General features: G+C 36.3%; 1 long non-coding RNA gene across 2 annotated transcripts in view; it reads left to right on the plus strand.

Moving 5' to 3' along the window:
* Positions 1–546: 546 nt before the first annotated feature.
* The window catches only part of LOC123611206, a 36,624-nt gene continuing 16,764 nt past the window's right edge, over positions 547–20,406 (plus strand). For both annotated transcript variants that reach the window (XR_006718491.1, XR_006718492.1), the window contains exons 1-2: positions 547–1,223; positions 13,014–13,404. This is a non-coding gene — a long non-coding RNA (uncharacterized LOC123611206). The remainder of the gene's footprint in view (positions 1,224–13,013; positions 13,405–20,406) is intronic.

Below are 20,406 nucleotides of genomic sequence, written 5' to 3' on the forward strand. Positions count from 1 at the left end.
ATTAGTAGTCATTATATTTTTCACTTCCACTCAGTTACACTAATGAAAAAAGGCCAGTTTCACTTAAGAATTTCCTTGATTAGGGGCGCTTGGGTGGCTCAGTTGGTTAAGCATCCGACTTCGGCTCAGGTCATGATCTCGTGGTCCTTGGGTCTGAACGCCTCATAGGGCTCTGTGCTCAGAGAGCACAGCTCAGAGCCTGGAGCCTGCTTGGGATTCTGTGTTTCCCTCTCTGCCCCTCCCCTGCTTGCACTCTGTCTCAAAAATAAACATTAAAAAAAATAATAATAAAAAAAGAGAATTTCCTTGATTAAACAGTTAAAGTTATTAGTTTTAATAAATCTTGTCCCTTGAGTACATGTCTTTTTTAAAAAAAATTAACGTTTATTTTTGAGAAAGAGAAAGAGCACAAGAAAGTGGGGGAGGGGCAGAGAGAGGAGATAGAGAATCCAAGGCTGGCTCTGAGCTGATAGCAGAGAGCCCCATGTGGTGATGCTTGAACTCACAAACTGTGAGATCACGACCTGGGAGGAAGTTGGATGCTTAACAGACTGAGCCACGAAGCCTCCCCTGAGTACACATCTTTTTAAATATTCTGTGAAAGAAAAACAAAATGGGAATATGCATAAAGTACTTCTGTGTCCTGAAATAGTACAGTTGTTTCAACAGAAGCACTACAGTAGTCCACCCAATCCAAGGTTTGCTTTCCACAATTTCAGTTACCTATGGTCACTCATGGTCTGAAAGCAGATGATCATCTTTCAGTATGTCAGAAGGTCAATGGTAGCCTAACACTATGTCACAATACCTATGTCATTCACTGCATTTCATCTCATTAGGTAGGCATTTTTTCATCTCATATCATCACAATAAGGGTGAGTATAGTGCCATAAGATATTTTGAGAGAGATAAGACATTTACATAAGTTTTGTTAGAGTATATTGTTAAACTTATTCTGTTTTATTACTAGTTATTAATTATTAATTATTATTATTAGTTATTTATTAATAGTTATTGTTGCTAATCTCTTAGTATGCTTAACTTATGAATTAAACTTTATCATAGGTATGTATGTACAGAAAATAACCCATGGAGGGAGTAGGGTTCAGTATTGTCCCTGATTTCAGGCATGTGCTGGGAATCTCGGAATTTTGGAACATATCTCCTGTGGATAAGGGAGGACTACTGCATTAGGACTGTTTGAGTTGCAAGCCAACTTTATGGTAAGATTAGTGGTGATATTAATCAATATGATTTGATTTTTAAATATTGTATAATGAAATGTGTCAACATTTCGAAGGTTTGAAGTGAACTAATATTTTCCAAAAGACTAACAGTTTTTCAAAAACATGTGTAGGTAAAAGATCTACTCAAAGTGCAAAGAAACCCAATGGATTTTAATATAACAATGCACAAAAAGTCCACCAATATTGTTTCAAATTCCTTATTGAAATTATCATTTAAAAAACTACATTTGTCTAGTTTTGAGGTTGTATCAAAGAATAATATGCATCATTATCTGAAAAGACTATTAAAATACTCCCTTTTCCAACTACACATTTGTGAAAGTCTAGATTTTCTTGATGTACTGCAAAATCACAACAGATTGAGTGCAGAAGCAGATATGAGCATTCAGCTATCTTCTCTTAAGCCATATATTATAGGATTTGAAAAAAATATAAAGTAATGCCATTTTTTTCATGAGGTAACTACAGTTATTTCTAAAAAATTAATGTTCACATATAGTGGGTTCTTTATTGTTATTTTTAAATAAATTGTTAAATGTTTTAAGTTTCTCAGTTTCAGTTTCTAATATGATAATATTGATAGGTACAACTTATATAAACAAGAACTCTTTGGGGTCTTAAGTTATTTTTAAGAGCGTAAATGGTTTCTAAGGCCAACAAAATTTGAGAAACAAAATTTAAACAAATACTTTAAATATTTAGAATTAGATTTTACTATTACCTAAGAGATGAAAGGCAAAGAAATAGTTATAGCACAATTTTTCTTTTCTTTTCTTTTTTTTTTTTTTTTTTTTTTTTTGGATAAAAAGACTGCTCTTCCTTTAAAGCTCACATTCAAATGAGCATAATGAGTTTTGTGTAAATTATTTGGAATTTCAACCCCCACACTTACATACTGTATAAACTTGACCAGGCTGCTTACTCTCTCCATGACAACATTCTCATCTGTAAAATGAGAATAATAATAATAATAACAATAATAATGTCTATCTCAACAGTCGTGAGGTTTAAATAGTCCAAGTAGTTGAACACAATGCCTATGCCTGAACAAGTACTTGTTGAGCTGTTATATTTTGAGGTTAACTTCCTCCTTGATTTCATAGTAACAAAATGTGAACAATACTTTGCATATCTTTTGAAGTTTTTAAAAAATTTTTAATTTAATTTAATTTTTACATAAGAGAGAGAAAGAGAGAAAGTGTGTGTGTGAGTGAGGGAGTGGGCAGAGAGAGAGAGAGAGAGAGAGAGAGAGAGAGAGAAAATCTTAAGCAGGTTCCATGCTCAGTGTGGAGCCCAACATGGGGCAGATCCCAGAATCCTGGGACCATGACCTGAGCTGAAATGCAGAGTTGGGCATGCAACTGACTGAGTCACCCAAGCACCTCTCTTTTGAAGTTTTTAGGTATCTAAATAAGCATATTGGACAACATAATCCGAATATTCTATTACTATTGCTTCATCGATTTGTAGAGAAAAATAGTTAAAGGGAAATTTGATTGGCTTTTACTAAGGTTGGCAAATAATCTTTTTTCCTGCCTTTGTTTTCTGAATATCGTCAATGTTTTAGTCTTATGATTTAAAATTATGTTTGTGCTGCATCCTTTAAATTTTTTTTTTAATGTTTATTTATATTTTGAGAGAGACAGAGACAGAGACAGAATGTGAGCCGGGGAGGGCAGAGAGAGAGGGAGATGCAGAATCCGAAGCAGGCTCTGAGCCCAAGTCAGACGCTTAACTGACTGAGCCACCCAGGTGTCCCCGTGTTGCATCCTTTTTATTAAATCAGCCCAGCAGAAGGATTAGTATCTTCTGATATATTGGTTTATGCTTTGGTGTAATTGAAGGAAAAGTGTTAAGACATTGAATAACCTGCCTTTTGACACAAGTCAATAAATAAATATTCTAACATAATCAAAGAGAAGGGAATTAGCTCTCTTTGGGAGTAGGCTGTGTTACAGGAGATACTATGCAGTTACTTGCAATCTTCTTACATCCTTCAAAAGAAGAATTTATGAGAATAAGATAGGTAGAAGTGAAAGTTGAACCATATAAGGTGCAATTTTTATAATCCTAGGATTATTCGGTATATACGTGAGGTTGAGAAAGTTTATCATATATCTCTGAGTAATCACAAATCATAACTGAGAAATAGATAGAAAGCTAAACTCAAGTCCCTTTCTACATTCAAGACATAGTCTTATAAATGTAAATATTTAGCTTAAATCATTGAATAGCATATGCTTCTTTCCATTTAAAAAAATATTTATCTATTTTTTTGAGAGAGGGACAGTGGGCAGAGGAGGGGCAGAGAGAGAGGTTGAGAGAAAATCTCAAGCATGCTCCTCACTGTCAGCGCAGAGCCCAAAGTGGAGCTCAATCCATGAACCATGAGATCATGATCTGAGCTGAAGTTGGACGCCTAATCTACTGAGTCACCCAGGCACCCCTGAATAGCATGTTTACAACAGTATTAGTGAGATATGCTGCCATATTTCCCTCTTCTAAATTTTTATATTTTTACTGAAAAAAAAAAAAAGAAACAAAAATCAAACCTTTTCAGCTCTAAGAAGTTGTAAAAGTAACAAGAGATTTAGTTACGATTTTTCAGTTCCTTTTTGGCATTAAGAAAATTAGACAGCTTTTCTAGGGGTGCTTGTGTGGCTCAGTAGGTTGAACGTCTTACTTTGGCACAGGTCAAGGTCACACTTACAGTTTGTGTGTTCAAGCCCTGCATCAGGCTTGTCTTGTCTGTGCTGACAGCTCAGAGCCTGGAGCCTGCTTCAGATTCTGTGTCTCCCTCTCTCTCTGTCCCTTGCCCCACTCACACTCTGTCTCTCTCTGTCTCTCGAAAATAAATAAACATTAAAAAAAAAAAAAAGAAAATCAGACAGCTTTTCTAAATGCCTTTAAAAAAGAAAAAAACCAACATTGTCATTGATTCACTTCCCTAACAAGCTTTCAGTTTACTGGAAAGATACAGAACAAACATGATGAGCTCAGAAGATTTTAAAATCCTAAGCCTATTTTCTAATTGTACAAGCTATATGTCTTTTATCATTTAAAATGAATGACAAAAAACCCTATATAAAATAAGGCATAGAAAGGGAAGCTTTTTGTGTTTTGCATACCAATATCTACCAAATCTAGGAAGACACTGTCAGAAAAATAAGGGAAAATGGATCCAGAATTTCCCACATTTGAAGTGTAATGTACATACCTTGAAAGAAGAAAAAGCTAAAAGAAATGACTTTAACTGTGTAATTTGTATCATAAGGCTTACAATTCTCTTAGTGTCTCATACCACAGACCCTGTTACACCTTAGCAGAAGAGTCCAAATGGTGATATTTACATGTTTTGAACTAAGAGATCACCAATTTTATACACTGCAAGTAAGCATGGACTTTCAAAAGTCCATGGTGCATATAACTTACATAAGCCAATAATTTAAGACTTTTGTCTCTTCAAAATGTTGCTTAACAGTCAAGCTAATTGTGCGTGTTGAAATTTATGATGGGCAAGTCACGTCATAATTTTAAAATAGCTTTATGACTTAACTGATCATTTTTGTTTCTTTTTGTGAAATTTTTAGTCTGAAAATTTCTTTCTGTGAAAATTTCAGCCTGACTGAAAACCCAGCACTAGTGCTTATTCTAACTTGCCAACCCACAGATTTTGGCGTTACTATGAAATATGTTATAAGACTTTGCTTCTGGCTTTAGCAATGTGCTTTTTTTTTTTTTAATGTTTATTTATTTTTGAGACAGAGAGAGACAGAGCATGAATGGGGGAGGGGCAGAGAGAGAGGGAGACACAGAATCGCAAACAGGCTCCAGGCTCCGAGCTGTCAGCACAGAGCCGGACGCGGGGCTCGAACCCACGGACCGCGAGATCGTGACCTGAGCTGAAGTCGGACGCTCAACCGACTGAGCCACCCAGGCGCCCCGTTTGCTTCTGGTTTTATATTTAGCTTATTTTATTTAGTTGGCTTAAGTGACTACATTAGTTGTTAACAATGAAACTTAACTCATATCGGGTGAGGGTGAGCTGGGGACTACATCTGGGACCTGTTACAACCTGATGCCTCATGGGTTTGTTTCAACAAGGAAAGGAAACGCATTTAAACTCCAGCTCTGATTCAGAAATGATTCTGAATTCAGTTATTCTGTAGCATTTGGACCTTGTCCATGTATCAGTTATTACAAATCTTCCTCCCACATCTTGTCTTCCCAATTGGAAATAAGCAAACTTTGTTTTTATCAGTCTCTAAGTATTTAAATTTGCATATGGCACCCAAAAAGCATTTTGTTTTGCATTTGCAAACTTCGGCTTCATTAAAAAAATTTTTTTTTTCAAATCATGTGTCTTGTGAAGAATTACATGGAGAACATTTTGTTGTTAATAGTCATTTAAATTATTTACTGGCTTTTTTTTCATTTCCCTGGAAAACACTGAGAACGTTCTCACAATGTGTCTGGCTTCTCTTGGAAAATCATGTTGGAATGTGAATCCAAAGCATCAGAATTTGTGAAAGCAGAGTGTTTTCCCAAAAGTGTCAAGCAGCCAAATGGTACCAGTTTCAAGAATGATGCCAGAGTGTTTTTCAGAAAGACAGTTTTTGTTTAAATCCCTGCTTTTTGTCTAGTATCTATAGTTGGTCTATTTGTCCCAAAGACAAAGGGCCAGAAGCACCTGAAACTTCTTTTACTTCCTTTGGAAAGTCACTTGACATTTTGCTGCAATATTTTAATTTTATTATATTATTTATTTATCTTATTAAATCTCTTGTTGAGCAGACATAATTGAGGGAAGATTCATATTTTATAAAATAGTACATATATTTTAGACGAATAATATCTTTTTACTCAATATCTTTTATATTGATGTGTAAACACAAATGTAAGATATCCAAGACTAGATTTAGGTTGATTATTATTTATCATTTTTCATTCATTCATATATATATTTATTAAGCATATACAAGGTAGTTGCTAGATTTTATGAAGGAGTGTAAAGATGAATCAGACATAAATCTAATCTCATTCCCATCTATTAAAAAAGGTAATATTAAATAGATAGCTAAATAAGAGAGGGAGGAAGGAGGAAGGGTGGATGTGTGAAGGAGAGAGAGAATAGCAGTGATAAAAACAAATGTGGCAAAATGTTAACAATTGGTGAATTCTGGACAATGAGTATAAAGGAGTTCTTTGCACAATTCTTATAACTTTTCTGTATGTTAGATATTATTTTAAAAGAGAAATTTATTAAGTGTCTGTTCTGGAAAAAAAGTAGATGAAATATCTAAGGGACTGAGGTTTGGGATGTCTAGAGTCCTCCTCAATGATGGGAATTGCATCTCAAATCTTTTTTACCTCCCTACTGTTTCTAAAATCATTCTTTCAACTTGGGAGATGCTCAAGAAATGTATAAACAGTGAGTGCTTACTTTTTTGTTTGAAATCTTAATTTTCAGGCCAAATTTCTTCAGATCAAGCCATTAAACTACTGTAAATGCACATACAATACACAAGAGAAAACATGCTAGAGACAACTTTGAGGCTGGAGCTTAATCTTTCTCATCTTTATACATCCAGCGGAGACCCTGTGTGTAGTAAGTGCTCAATTCCTATTTGTTGGCCGTATGAATGAATAAACACAGACTGAAACACTTTTGCGCCAAAGATCTTCAAATTGATTTCTCTTATTTTGCTTCATGAGGTTGAGTTAGCCCAGAGTGTTCAATTTGACACATAGGATTCTTTGCGACAGCCTTTCTAATTAGAACTGCAATGTGCAAACAATATTTAGGAAAAGGTGTACAAGGATTTGTCAACAGGAAAGTAGATTTAAAATCTGGAGAATATTGGGGCGCCTGGGTGGCGCAGTCGGTTGGGCGTCCGACTTCAGCCAGGTCACAATCTCGCGGTCCGTGAGTTCGAGCCCCTCGTCGGGCTCTGGGCTGATGGCTCAGAGCCTGGAGCCTGTTTCTGATTCTGTGTCTCCCTCTCTCTCTGCCCCTCCCCTGTTCATGCTCTGTCTCTCTCTGTCCCAAAAATAAATAAACGTTGGAAAAAAAAAAATCTGGAGAATATTAATGGTCAGCTAATATATTTGGCATGTGGTTAAATAAAATGTTTTATTGTGTCTCTTTAAAATCAAAAGCCCTATATTATGTATATGCTTTTCAAATGACATTTGAATAAAAATGTAAAAGGCATCTAAAGAGATGAAGGGCACTTCTGGAGTTAGAGCTCTCAGGTTTGATAATAACATTTTGAGTAATCTAAATGCATACCTATTATCACTTAAGTGAGCACTGATGCTGCCAATGGATCTTATACAAATATTCAGATTTTTGTTTTCCTCGTCATTCTGAAGGTTATCTCCCTGGTCGCTCTGAAAATCAGGTGACAACCATTTCCCATGATGCTTTAAGGGCTGTCAAACTGTCCATCAAGCTGTCACCTGACCAATCGTTCCCATGGTTCTTTTAGACTTCCAGTATGATAAATTGAAAGGCACTATTATCTGCCTGTTGTGAAGAGGAACTGTTTGGGCTTTGATAAGATATCACTACTCCCAGGTGAGAGGCGGCTGACAGCACATCAAGGCAAAACAACACGTAGAAACACTGAACAGGGGAGCACAGGTTTACAAACATCTGTTGTCATTTATTACTTTTCTTTGGGCTTAAGTTTCTGACTCATCCTTAGATAATTCAAGAACAGATATTTTGCTTTCTAGCTTGCAAGCAACAATTGCTGCTCTTTTCATCTTGGGAGAAAAATCTAGAAATTGAAAACACAACTGCCTACCTTTTTCATGCATGGCACACAAGTGTTCTGCCTCGTAACCAACAAGTTCTGTGATGTCATCATTTGCCTTTTTAGAAACGTATTTGAGAATAAGTATATTTAACTATGATAAATAGTTGGGTGTGGGGGGCCAAATAATAAAATTAATTACCTATGTCTTAGAGGTTATTATCAACTTACCAATAGACAAACAATATGAACTAGTTTAAGTGTTTGCACATATTGGTTAATTTATATTTTAGTATTGATGATGAGGTTAGTAAGTCCAACATTTCGTGAGAAATAAAGTTTGTGATTTATTATGACAAGCCTCACTTTTTAATTGTTCTGAATTGTGCTAACATAAACCTCAAAACTTGAATTTATACACAAGAGACATGAATAGAGGATAAGACATTGCCCTCAATGGATCGATGGTGTACTCAGGATTGGGATAAAGAAAACTGTTTGTAAAGGTTGCAGGGGGAGGTTGTGAGGTAAAGGCTTTCTGAGGAAATCTTTCTGAGAAGTGGGAATAGTTTATTAGAGCTACATAAACAGTTTTACATTTAGGATTTAATCTTTGGACTTAAACATCCAAATACGTGTCAACAGAAACTTATTAAAAGGTATGAAAAGCTGGATACTTGAATCTTTACTACATGTAAATGTAATTTTATTCTTCAGAAGTTACTCTCTTTTTTGTGATTTGTCTTTTTTCTTTTCCTTCCCTTTGACTTTAATGACACATGATGACAGGTTTCTTATGTGCCCTGTGCCCTTACATACTATCATTATATGAATACCTGAACATACCCTTTGGAGACCACTCAGGGGAAAACAATCTGTTGTTATTTATTGTGGAATAAAAGTACTGTAGTTGGTTGCTAACATCACCACCTTGTGTACAAATATTTTTTTGCACGCAGTTTCCTAATGTCATTAAGCAGTATTGTAATTTCATTACATAGTAATGTAGCACTTCGATTAGAGACAACATTTAAATTATTTTGTAATTGAAAATCTGAAAAAATAAACTATGGTTTATTTTTAGTCCTTTGTAACTGTTTAACCACCTTACACTCTTCTTCACTCATGCAAGAAGCAAAAATGCCCCCAGAGTCCTCAAGGACAGAATTTGTCAAAATGCTCTCTAAAACAATGGCCAAGGAATTCAGAGTAAAAAGGAAAAGAAAGAATTAAATTTCCTGAATATTCATAATAATACCAACAGTACGTGCATTCAGTGCCTACAGTCTCTATTGGTGAAACTGCAATTTCAACTGTTTTTTTTTCCCTAAGCATTCTTAGCTCACCCAGTAGGCTAATATTGGAAATTATTACTTACTTGAAAGTATCACTTTGGTCTCTATCCAAAGACGAGGGGAACCTCTTCATGAGGTTCTGAATATCAAAATTCTTTTTCTAGTGGCTTCTGGTGTGTGAGAATCCCATAGCAAGTTTTACAATTTTCAACAGTCCTTGGAGATCCATGAAGTAAGCTGATTGGACTCCATTACTTTTCCAAAAGGACATACCTTTTGGTCTAATGAAGGAGGTAGTGGCTGGAGAGGAAAAGACCAGAATATTCAATAAATTCTGTGTAGGTCTCAAAGGAGACAAACAAACAATGCTCCTTGTTAGTCTCTCTCTCTCACAACAAGCATTCTGATAGATTTCTAGAAAAAACTATTTCAATTTGGATTTTAGTGTTACTTCTTTCATAATTTCTCATTCCCTCTTTCGGTATCTTTAAGTGATCTTATAAGGTATTACCTCACATAGTAGCTAAATAACAGTTGTTATAAATGGTTGAAAGTAGAATCCAGTGCTTCCTTCACTTCTAGAGTTTTCCTACATAGTTTGATTATATGGTAAAAACTTTAAAATGTTCCTAAAGATCCTAGGCAAAATATAACAATCTAAATTTGGGGTGTGTGTGTGTGTGTGTGTGTGTGTGTGTGTGTGTGTCTGCCTGTCTGTGAGAAACTTGGGTATTTTTAAATGGAAGTTCACTTGACAAGCCTAAGAAATCCTGCTACATTAACTAATGGTTTAATTTTCTTCTAATTTTGACTGTAACCGGATTTTCTAACAAGAGACTAAGAAAATCTTGGAAACATAGGTAGCTTTGGCCAGATGAATTCGGGGGTATTTTTACAATGATAATTTTTCTTGTAAATTTAGCAGCGAAGTCACAAAATAAGGCTAGATTTCAGTACCTCTTACTTGAATTCTAAAACTTCTTGTCAAATCTTTTAGCTCTGGTTTCTGACTAATATTACATGGGAGGGTTATGAAGAGGAGATGGATTGTCTCAAGATTATTTTTCATGATGTTTTCTAAATTGTAATCATATTAACGTTATAGTCATTGATAATCTCATTTACAAAGTTCAAAAATGATTTCTTTTGGGTCAACAACTATACTATGAGGTAGGTAGGGAAGGCACCCAGTTTCACAGATGAAACTCTTCTTCACTGAGTTGTGAATCTCTCTTCACAGAGAGATTGAAGAGTAGAGGCATGACAGGGAAATGCTCATAATCATATAGCTGTTAGTAGCAGACCCAGTGAAGGACTCAAGTTTTCGGATTCTTAGTTCGATGTTATAGTCCACCCTCACACCGCTCTTGTCTTTGGAGACAAGAATAGCACTTTAAAAATACAGCTTTTAGAAGTGAAGGCCATTTTGGTAGATGTTTCCTCGTGTTTCGTAGAGGTTTCTTCCTGTAGAACTCTGTGCTGAACAGTCACCCGGTGCAGTGCTGTCAAACGCGAAGTAGGGTTATTGCTGACTCCTTATGTTTTCAGAATGAAACACAGTCATTACAGTAGGCTGCTTTATTTAGCTCTGACAAGCAGTAAATGGGTACATATTTATATGCATGGTAAGTATGTAGAACTTGTGAGATATCTAATGATTTTTAAAAAGCACAAAATAAAGTTGTTAAAAATGTGCCTAAAAGGAATGAAAATCCATAGGCACTTTCTGATTTTACTTAATATTAAACAAATGTTTCAAGCATTGGTGTTTAAAAGAGGCCAACCACTAATGGTCTTTAAAGGGAGAAAATGAACTTGCAAAAGCTTCAGATGTTTGGATGTTTTCCCTTTATGTTGTATCTACTTAGGTCAAGCAGTGTGAATTGAATGAAATCGAACTGAATAAAACTCTAATGTAAACCTGAGATTCATTAAACCCTTCACCTTTTTTGACCAGTTACTTGTATTTGTGAAGAGCTGCAACAGAAATGAAAAATAATGTTTTCCTATTCTAACAAAAGTGATATTTTGAGACTACAAAATAGGATAAAATAGCATGTATATTATTAAAATCTCATTTTAATTTTTTAATGTACACAGAATAAACTAATAGTACTTGTGGAAATCATTTCACAATTTCTCACTTTCCCCAAAAGATTCAGTTGATGAAACAGACTTCTGTAGGACGAAATACAGCTAAGTGCTCTCTTTGGCAAATGCTCCAACTTACTTCTATGCTTGAATTGACCACACCTATCACTACCTGGAAAAGAAAGAAGTAAACAGTGGAATGTGATCTAAGCTAACTTTATATCCCAAACTCAAAATCATAACGATGAAGTTCTTTACAATGAGGAACTTTGTGAACTGAAGGAAGGGGCTATAATTTCTTCCCATGCCATCCAGCTCAAGAAATGAAGGGAGAAAATCATTCTCTGTTAGCCTCCTGTGTAAAATTTCTTTTCTTATCATCCCATCTCGTCATATCTTTCTGCAGTTTGAATTACCCTCTTTTCCACAGACTGGTAAGGCAGTGAAAGGATGTTTGTTCTGCTAATTAACTTTATTACCCTGATAACTCCCTGCAGCCTTTTACGAAAACAATTACCGTTACTCCTTTTTCCCCCACTGGCAAAAAAAAAAAAAAAAAAAAAAAAAAAAGGAAAAGAAAAAAAAAAAAGACTATTAATTAGAAACGAGGCCCAGGTCCCTGCCATGTTATCCTGCCACGTTCCCAGGCCCTCGAGCAGGATAGCATTACATTGTCAGTAGTAATTTAGCTCTCATCTGTCTCTGCTAATTATTGTCACATTCATCAAATTCATCAACAAAAGTGCTCTCAGAAGGATTGCATATTTGCAGTTAATACAGCATAAACTGGTATTACCCATCACCACATTTGTGATGATGAGAGGGACACAACTTATTCATCCCTAATTAGAGCAAGCTGGGTAATTAATTATGCATTCCGCCTTATTACTTCTGAGTTCCCAGATATTGTTTGTCTAAAAAGGGGGAGAAAGCAGGAGAGAGAAGCCTGAAAATGCAAAAAAAAAAAAAAAGGGTGATGTGTTTTGTCACATGCGCTATGCCATAATTCCCACCTGACAAACTAGCTGAATCAGTGGAAAATTGCGACTTGTCAGCAGCAGAATAAACTGCCGTAATAGCTGATTAATGATCAGCACCTGTGACAGGTGCTGTACGGGACTGTAAACTTGGTTTGATTAACAGTCACTGGACGAATAAATATTAGTGACAGTCAGCGGAGAGCAAGTTTGCTTGTTTTCTTCCCTGTTAACAAATCGCACACATTAAAGTTATTGATATTTCTGTCTGAGACACTCTATTTTTTTGTAGTTATCTGGCAACATTGGCAGTGAGTTAAAATAGATTGTTTCTGTTCCGCTATTTTATTTCAGAACCTAAAATTGTATTTTGACAAAATGACCTGTAGGGGTTTAAATTTACCAGGTGTAGAAGAAAAGACTAAAAAGTGACAGGATTCACACTTGCTTTAATTTATGCTCACCTGCTAGTAATCTCTGTGTGTGTACATATACACATACATACATATATTCATTGTATCCATTTACATGTATGTACGATCACTATTAAGGAATGTTCATACTAAAAAAACCACATACATACGTTAGGGTATGTGATGTTCACTTATTTAAAAAAATGTTTTTAATTGTCTTTTTTTTCAGAGCTGAATATTTTCCTGAAACACTGGCATTGTGATTTGTCCCAACCATGTGTCTCCATCCCAAACTGAAAAGACCATCTTCCTGAGGCAGCTATTCAAAAGTGCGGCCAGCTTGACTGCTTTTCTTGAATTGACGAGTTACGAACAGATTGGTCAGAAAGCGATACCTGTTTGAGCTGACTGATTATTAACCAAGAGTCAAATTATGTGCCTAGACAAAGTGTGAGTTATGGGAAGAACCCAGTCTCTCTCTCTCTCCTTTAGGTCATAGTAAAGGGAACCATTGACTTCACTGTAGTTTTGGATTATGCAGGGAATGGTCAGGGTTGTTTTGGAATCCTAAAGATCTACTTTCAAACTTTGGTCCTACTGAGCTAGCTGTGTGAGTTTGGGTAAGTTATTTAACCTAATTTTTCAGCTTCTCAATGTAAAATGGGAGCATTTCCAGTCTATATAATAGTGTTATTGTGGGGATTAAATGAGATAATGTAGGTAAAGCACCCTAGCACAGTGTCTAGCATGAAAGTGCTCAATAATTAACAATTATTATTAACACCACCGTTTAAAATTTGAATAGTCCAAGTACCTTCAGTTTGTTTCACATAAAAATGTTTTAAGAACAACTAATGATCTTTTTTTCCTTTGCACACTCCAAAATAAACAAAACAAAACTTAATGCTCATTTATCCCTGAGTGAGAACTGAGAAAAGATGAATAGTGTGCCTGGATAGTAGATATCCCAAGGTGCTACTTTGAGTTATTTAGCTGCTTCTTAGAGGCACAAAAGTCAGAATTGATGGGGCGGGGCAGAGGCTAGAAGAGGGTGGCCTATTTCCCTCCAAATCTCTGTAATAATGTCTTCAGAAACTTCTGGGGTGATGGTAGAGACAGATCTGTGTCATGTTTACTTAGAAGAATCTCATATTCTGTAGAACTGAAATAGTAAAGCACCAAGCACAAACAACAAAAATAAAAATAACATCAGAACAAATGCATTTTGGTAATTTAGTATGTATTTATTTTGATATTAGCCATCTAACAGAGAATGAAAGTGACAAAAGAACACAGAGAGACAGTATGATGCAATTATAGTTTTTGAAACAGTGTTGAGAAGTAATAAAACTGTCATATTTCGAGGACACTAGGGAGTATGTACTTATTAGATCCCATTTAATCAATATCTAAAGCCAATTTATTTAGGTTAAAAAAATAAAAGAGGCTTACAGTTTTAGTTGTATGTATACTACTCCTAAGAAAATGTTGGAAGTAGTTTTCACAAAGAGTCAGAATGATTCTTTTCTCCTTTTTAAAAATTTTTTAACGTTTATTTACTTTTGAGGGACCAGGAGCAACAGAGAATGAGCAGGGGAGGGGCAGAGAGAGAGGGAGACAAAGAATCCAAAATAGGCTCCAGACTCTGAGCCGTCAGCGCAGAGTCAGATGTGGGACTCAAACCCACAAACTGTGAGATCATAACCTGAGCTCAAGTCAGACGCTTAACCGACTGAGCCACCCAGGTGCCCCAATTATTTCTTCTTTTAATAGTGTACCTAATTCACTTTTAAATTTTAAAAGGGTGTATTATAAAACTTTCAGAAAAAATAGCAATGTTTAATACTAAAGTGTATCACTCTTGTTTGGTCATCACCAAAAACAGTTTTTTTTTTTTTTCAACCACCACACACTGGAATAATCTGGAAGAAATTTTTTAAAATAAAATTATCAAGAGGCACCTGGGTGATGCAGTCAGTTGAGCATCAGACGCTTGATTTTGGCTCAGGTCATGATCCTAGGGTAAAGGGATAGAGCCCTATGCTCAGTGTGGAGCCTGCTTGAGATTCTCTCTCTCCCCTTGCCCTCTGTCCCTCTTGCCCACTTGCACTCTCTCTCTCTCTCTCTAAAATAAAAAATAAAAAATAAAAAATAAAAAATAAAAAATAAAAAATAAAAAATAAATAAAGAAATCAGGACTCTCCACCAGATCCTCGTTTTATTGGTCTTGGGGAGCCTGGTGGGCATTGGCATGTTCAAAAATTCCCCAGTTGATTCTGATATATATCCAGGATTTAGAACTGGAGATAAAAACACACAATTAAAAACTTATGTAGCAAGATTTAATGCATAAAGTAAAAATTCTTTCAGACTAAAAGAACTAATATTGTGAAGTGGATGTCTAGAAATTGAAGTGTATCACACGTGCGACCTTTAGCGTTATCTGAAGTTACTACTTAAAGAATCATGTTGGAAATACTTTTTAAAAGGTAATCCAATCAGAGAGAAAAAGATCTAAAAATTCAAATGGTAAGAATGATATTCTGAATTCACCAACTCACTTCGTATCACTTATTAGAATTGCAGGGTCAATTGCCTTATCTCATTGGAAAAAAAAAAAAAAAAAAAAAAAAAACCATTGAAGGTGGCCAGACCATTTCTGTGGCTGACTGATGAACTAGATGGTGGCAGGGCTGACTGGTGATTGTGACCTGCTTCCAAACAGATATCCTGCTACATAAATGGTGACAGAAAATCAAGAGTCCAGAATATTCCTGCCATTTGGCACATATAAACATGGATTAAAAATCAGCTAATAGGCACTCTGTGCACTTCTGTCTGTACTTTGTTATGTGATCTTTGGACCATTCTTGTTGCATATGAGTGCATGGTTGTAGGACGGTTCATTGGTTTATCACTTCCTCGTTGCTTCTCATGGTCAGATCACCCAGGCAACCACATAAAATAAATTGGAAATGGCCTGTTTGACTAAAACACTGATATTCCAGATTATTAAACAGTTCCATTAGGGAGGTAGCTCATTCTGTGAACTTCTACATCCATGTTCTAGAATTCCTATGTTTCTATAAAGTCTTTATTAAAAATTTTAATTATTAAAGGAGTGAATTATATTTCATCAAGCTTGCTCAAAACAAAAAAAAATGCATCTCTGGTAATTTAAAGAGGAAAGTCTTCACTAAATTAAAGTATAAAGTCTTACTTGGCACATGGGACTTTGGGGTGGGTCAACAGGGAATGCCTCACTTCAAAGAACAACTTGAGGGGCGCCTGGGTGGCGCAGTCGGTTAAGCGTCCGACTTCAGCCAGGTCACGATCTCGCGGTCCGTTGAGTTCGAGCCCCGCGTCGGGCTCTGGGCTGATGGCTCAGAGCCTGGAGCCTGTTTCCGATTCTGTGTCTCCCTCTCTCTCTGCCCCTCCCCCGTTCATGCTCTGTCTCTTTCTGTCCCAAAAATAAATAAAATAAACGTTGAAAAAAAAAATTAAAAAAAAAAAAAAAAAAAAAAAAAGAACAACTTGATCCTACTGAATTTTTCATAATCCAGAACAAGGATAGGAAAACAATGGCCAGTGGGAAAATCTGGCCTGCCACCTATTTTTCTAAGGCCTTGCAAGCTAGGAATGCTTTTTACATTTTTAGGTGATTCAAAAACATTTAAAAGATATTTTGTGACATGAAAATTATACGAAATTCAAATTTCATTGTCCATACATAAAAGTTTTTGAAACATAGCCATGTTTACTTATTTTCATATTATCAATGGCTACTTTCTTATGAAAATGGCAGAGTTTAGTACTTGCAATAAAGACTGTACATTTTGCAAAACTAAAATATTTGCTATTTGTCCTTTCTGGAAAAAGTTTGCTTGTCCCTGCTGTAGAGTAGTGCTTCTCAAATTTTAATTTGCATACAAATGTAGGATCTTGTTAAAATATAGATCTGATTCAGTAAGTCTACAGCATCTGAGATGTGATTCTGCATTTCTAATAGGCTACCTGGTGATGCTGATGGTTTGAGAACCATACTTGAGAAGCAAGTCTATAGAACATGACCTTCACTATACAGGCTCACAAGACTGATGTCAGTCTGATCAAGAGCAGATCTTTCAGGGATGGACTCATTAACCTAGTTCACAAGATTGATGCAGAAACCTGGGAATCTAATTTACTAGTCTGTAAGGAGAAATATGATAGGGACTGATCCAGAATCTTCTGTCCCTATAGACATGCTACCTGAGATGCTGAATTAGAACAGAAGGAAAAGAAGGGACAGGAAGCAGCAGGAGATGGCTATGTGTTTAGATTATTCAACGATTTCAGACGAGTAGAGTTGCTAGCTCACTGCTACTGGCACCAGAGTAATGGTTTTAAAATGTACCTGGGATTTGTCTTAATCAGGTAGGGCAAGACACACAGATATGGAAGTGACTGTTATGAAGGAATAAGATCCCTAGAAATAGGAGGCATAGCATGCTATGCAAGGGGGGAGCAGCACACAGGGAGGGATTAGGGTTGGTCAGGAGGCAGAGGCAGCAAGGGAAAAACATGAACAAGGGCCTTTATTATGGTTGTTTAGGGTATGGAAGAGGCAGGATAAGCAGGTTTAGGATTGGTTTGTTTTAATAATTTCAGCAGGCTCTGGGGTTTAGGGGTATCTCTTGGGTCTGGTACTGAGCCCTGGAGTGATTAGGGCAGGTGGATAGTGGCCCAGAGTCTAAAAGCTAGATAAAGGAGGGATTAAGGGGTATGGGCTTTGATTAGGTTGGTTTGCATATGAAAGTATAGTCTCCTTGAGTTGTTTGCTCTCTAGGAATTAGCTAGCCCTGGGAAGTGTCCCCAAGGCCCCAGACACCAAAATACCAGGAAATACAGAAACTAAAAAAGTATGATCAGTAGCGGGTCCTTGGACCAGGGCACCTTTGTCTAGGATAGTTATGGGATGGACACTGCCTATATATACCTCTTTGTTTATTTTCTGTTTTTGTAGTTGACCAAACTCTTTTCTAATTGACACATTCTTCTGTCAGATCTGCTCATTCTTTTAGGTTATGGTGAAGTCCTTCTGGTCTGGGCATCCTACAGCCTCTTTTAATTGATTTTGTGTGTTGATGATCAAGTTTGACATGGCTCCAATCTAGCAGATGTTAATTACCTAGTTTAACTTGGACAACGGGATTATTTTGCTCACTACCAAGTTGGAAAGGGACCCGATATAGTGCCCAAAATAGACAACACCATATTTTATATAACTTTGACTTAATATGACTATTCATACACTTGTAACGCCCTACCTCAGACTATGGAGCCCTCAGTCTTTTCCAGATTGGTGATGGTAACACTTAACTGCTGTATCTGAGTGGGGGTCATTTTTTATGACTCTATGATCACCTGGAGGATGGAGGTAACATTGTGATCATCTATAAGCTTCTGTACATCCTGCTTTCTGCATAGAGATGCCTACAGGCCAGAGAGAGAAAAGTTGTAGCAGCTGTTCTTTGTGCGATTAACTGCAGCATCTACAGGCTGGTTTTGAGTGATCTTTCTGGGAGTCCTGCCCTCGCCACTCTAGCCAAGGAGAATTAATTGCCTATAATGGCAGTAACTTCATTCTACCTCTCATTTTCATCACACAACAATTCCCTAGTCTTGGTTCACTGTTTATGATTATCTTACAATATTATGCCATGCCATTTTAAAGGATTTCCTTGCAAATTTCATTTTAAATATGTCATAACTCTAAAATTACCAGGAGTAGCACTGATAGAACAAGATCTGTCTCCTCATACTAATTACTGTGTGACCATGGTCAAATTACTTCTTTTTGGCCACCAGTCTCCTCATCAGAAATAGAAATATTTTGGATTATATGATTTCCACAAACCCCTCCAGCTTTAAAAAAAACTAAGCTCAACTGGAATGTTTCTGTAAAATATGCATAAAAATGGGTTTATTTCTTTATTGCCCCACTCTTGGCATATGCCATATGGTAATCTGGACCTCTATTTAGCTTTAATTTCTTTTTCCTGGTGTTGTTGTAACTTGGTTAAAAGTCTGTTCCCAATTTTCTTCATCAAAAAAGGAAAAAAGGATAAAATTTTGGGGGCAGTTATCTTATTTGACTTTGTATTCCACAGATTTTGTATAAATAGTCCATTTGATAGATGTTGGCTGAATTACATTAATGTGGGAGTACCCTGAAAGCAAATTACTTGGGGGTAAAGAAATCTTAAAAGCTTGAGAGGCTGTAGCCTTGACAATAAGGCAGGACTTTGACAAGCTAGTTGACTGGATGTGTGGCAATTGTTGGCATCATATTGCAGTAACTGCAGTTTATAAAATTATAAAATAGTTTTGTTTCTCTGGAAACACCGAAAGAGTAACTTGACTTTAAATTTCCTAATGGTCCATTTATTTCTGATGATTAAAGTGATTTCTGATAGTTCTATAATTAGCTTCTATCTAAATCCTGTAAGGATGAAGGAAATTTTTGCATTGAGATTGGAATTTTCACATTTTTCATGGATGGTAGGAAGGAAGAAAGTCCATCCAGAATAATGTCACTGCCATACCTATATATCCTTGGTGGGATCAGAAAAAATCTTCAGAAATGTATTTTTCTCCTCTTAATGCATTTCCACTTATGTGCAACGATTTTGATCAGAAAACTAAAATGTAGCAGCGGGTGGGAAGGGGGGAGGCACTGAATATAGAATTGGTGCCAACAGATGCAAAAATGCCATGGAAATCTTTGGCCCAGAAATAATAGCTTACCAAAATACACACACACAGTTGTTGGACTCTTGAACAGATACACAGCCGTCTGTATAGACAACAGTGCTGTTGGCCAAGAGTCCCGGAGACAGGCCAACCTCCCATCCAGATGCCACTGCCAGTGAGGAGCCATTTGGCATCTACTTCTCTGGCTGCCAACCTTCTTTCCCATTCTCTGGCATGAAATTTCACAGGGGCTGCTCAAGGAAATTAAGACTCTGAAGAGTTCTGTATTAATATGCTGTAACAACGCAGTGCCACAGGAGCCCTTTATGCTATTTGAATGTTTTATCCCTTTATTTTTTTTTTTTTAAGTGTCAAAGAAACCTGATTTCTATGTATTTGCCTACAGATAAATGCAATTGCTTTGGGAATTAAGAATGATGTATTTTGATTTCTGCATGGAGCCAACTTTCCCTAACCCAGAAATAAATACCTTGAGGATTTTTAAAGCAAAAGCAATTTGAAGCACACAGCAAAAAAGAAAGAGAGGAAGGAAAGAAGGAATGAAGGAAGAAGGAAACAAAGAAAGAAAAGAGGAAAAAGACACAAAATGTACTGATGTTTTGGGAGAGTAAAAGCAATTGCTCACATCTCTTCAGCTCTAGCAAAGTGAACGCTAAAAAATCTACTGGTCAGGAGAATTTAATAAGCATACTTTTTTCCCAGTGAAAATCGAATAGGTATCAATATACTTCCACAATAGTTTGCATGTGACACCGACTTCCCAGGGGAAAAACAATCAGTACAACACTGTCTTCTCCCCTTGTAATGTCATCAAATTCCAATTTCTGCTTGTGTGAGGTTGTACTTAGCACGAGCACCATTTAATA

The sequence above is a fragment of the Leopardus geoffroyi genome, chromosome C2 (genome assembly GCF_018350155.1).
Source record: "Leopardus geoffroyi isolate Oge1 chromosome C2, O.geoffroyi_Oge1_pat1.0, whole genome shotgun sequence".
NCBI lineage: Eukaryota > Metazoa > Chordata > Mammalia > Carnivora > Felidae > Leopardus > Leopardus geoffroyi.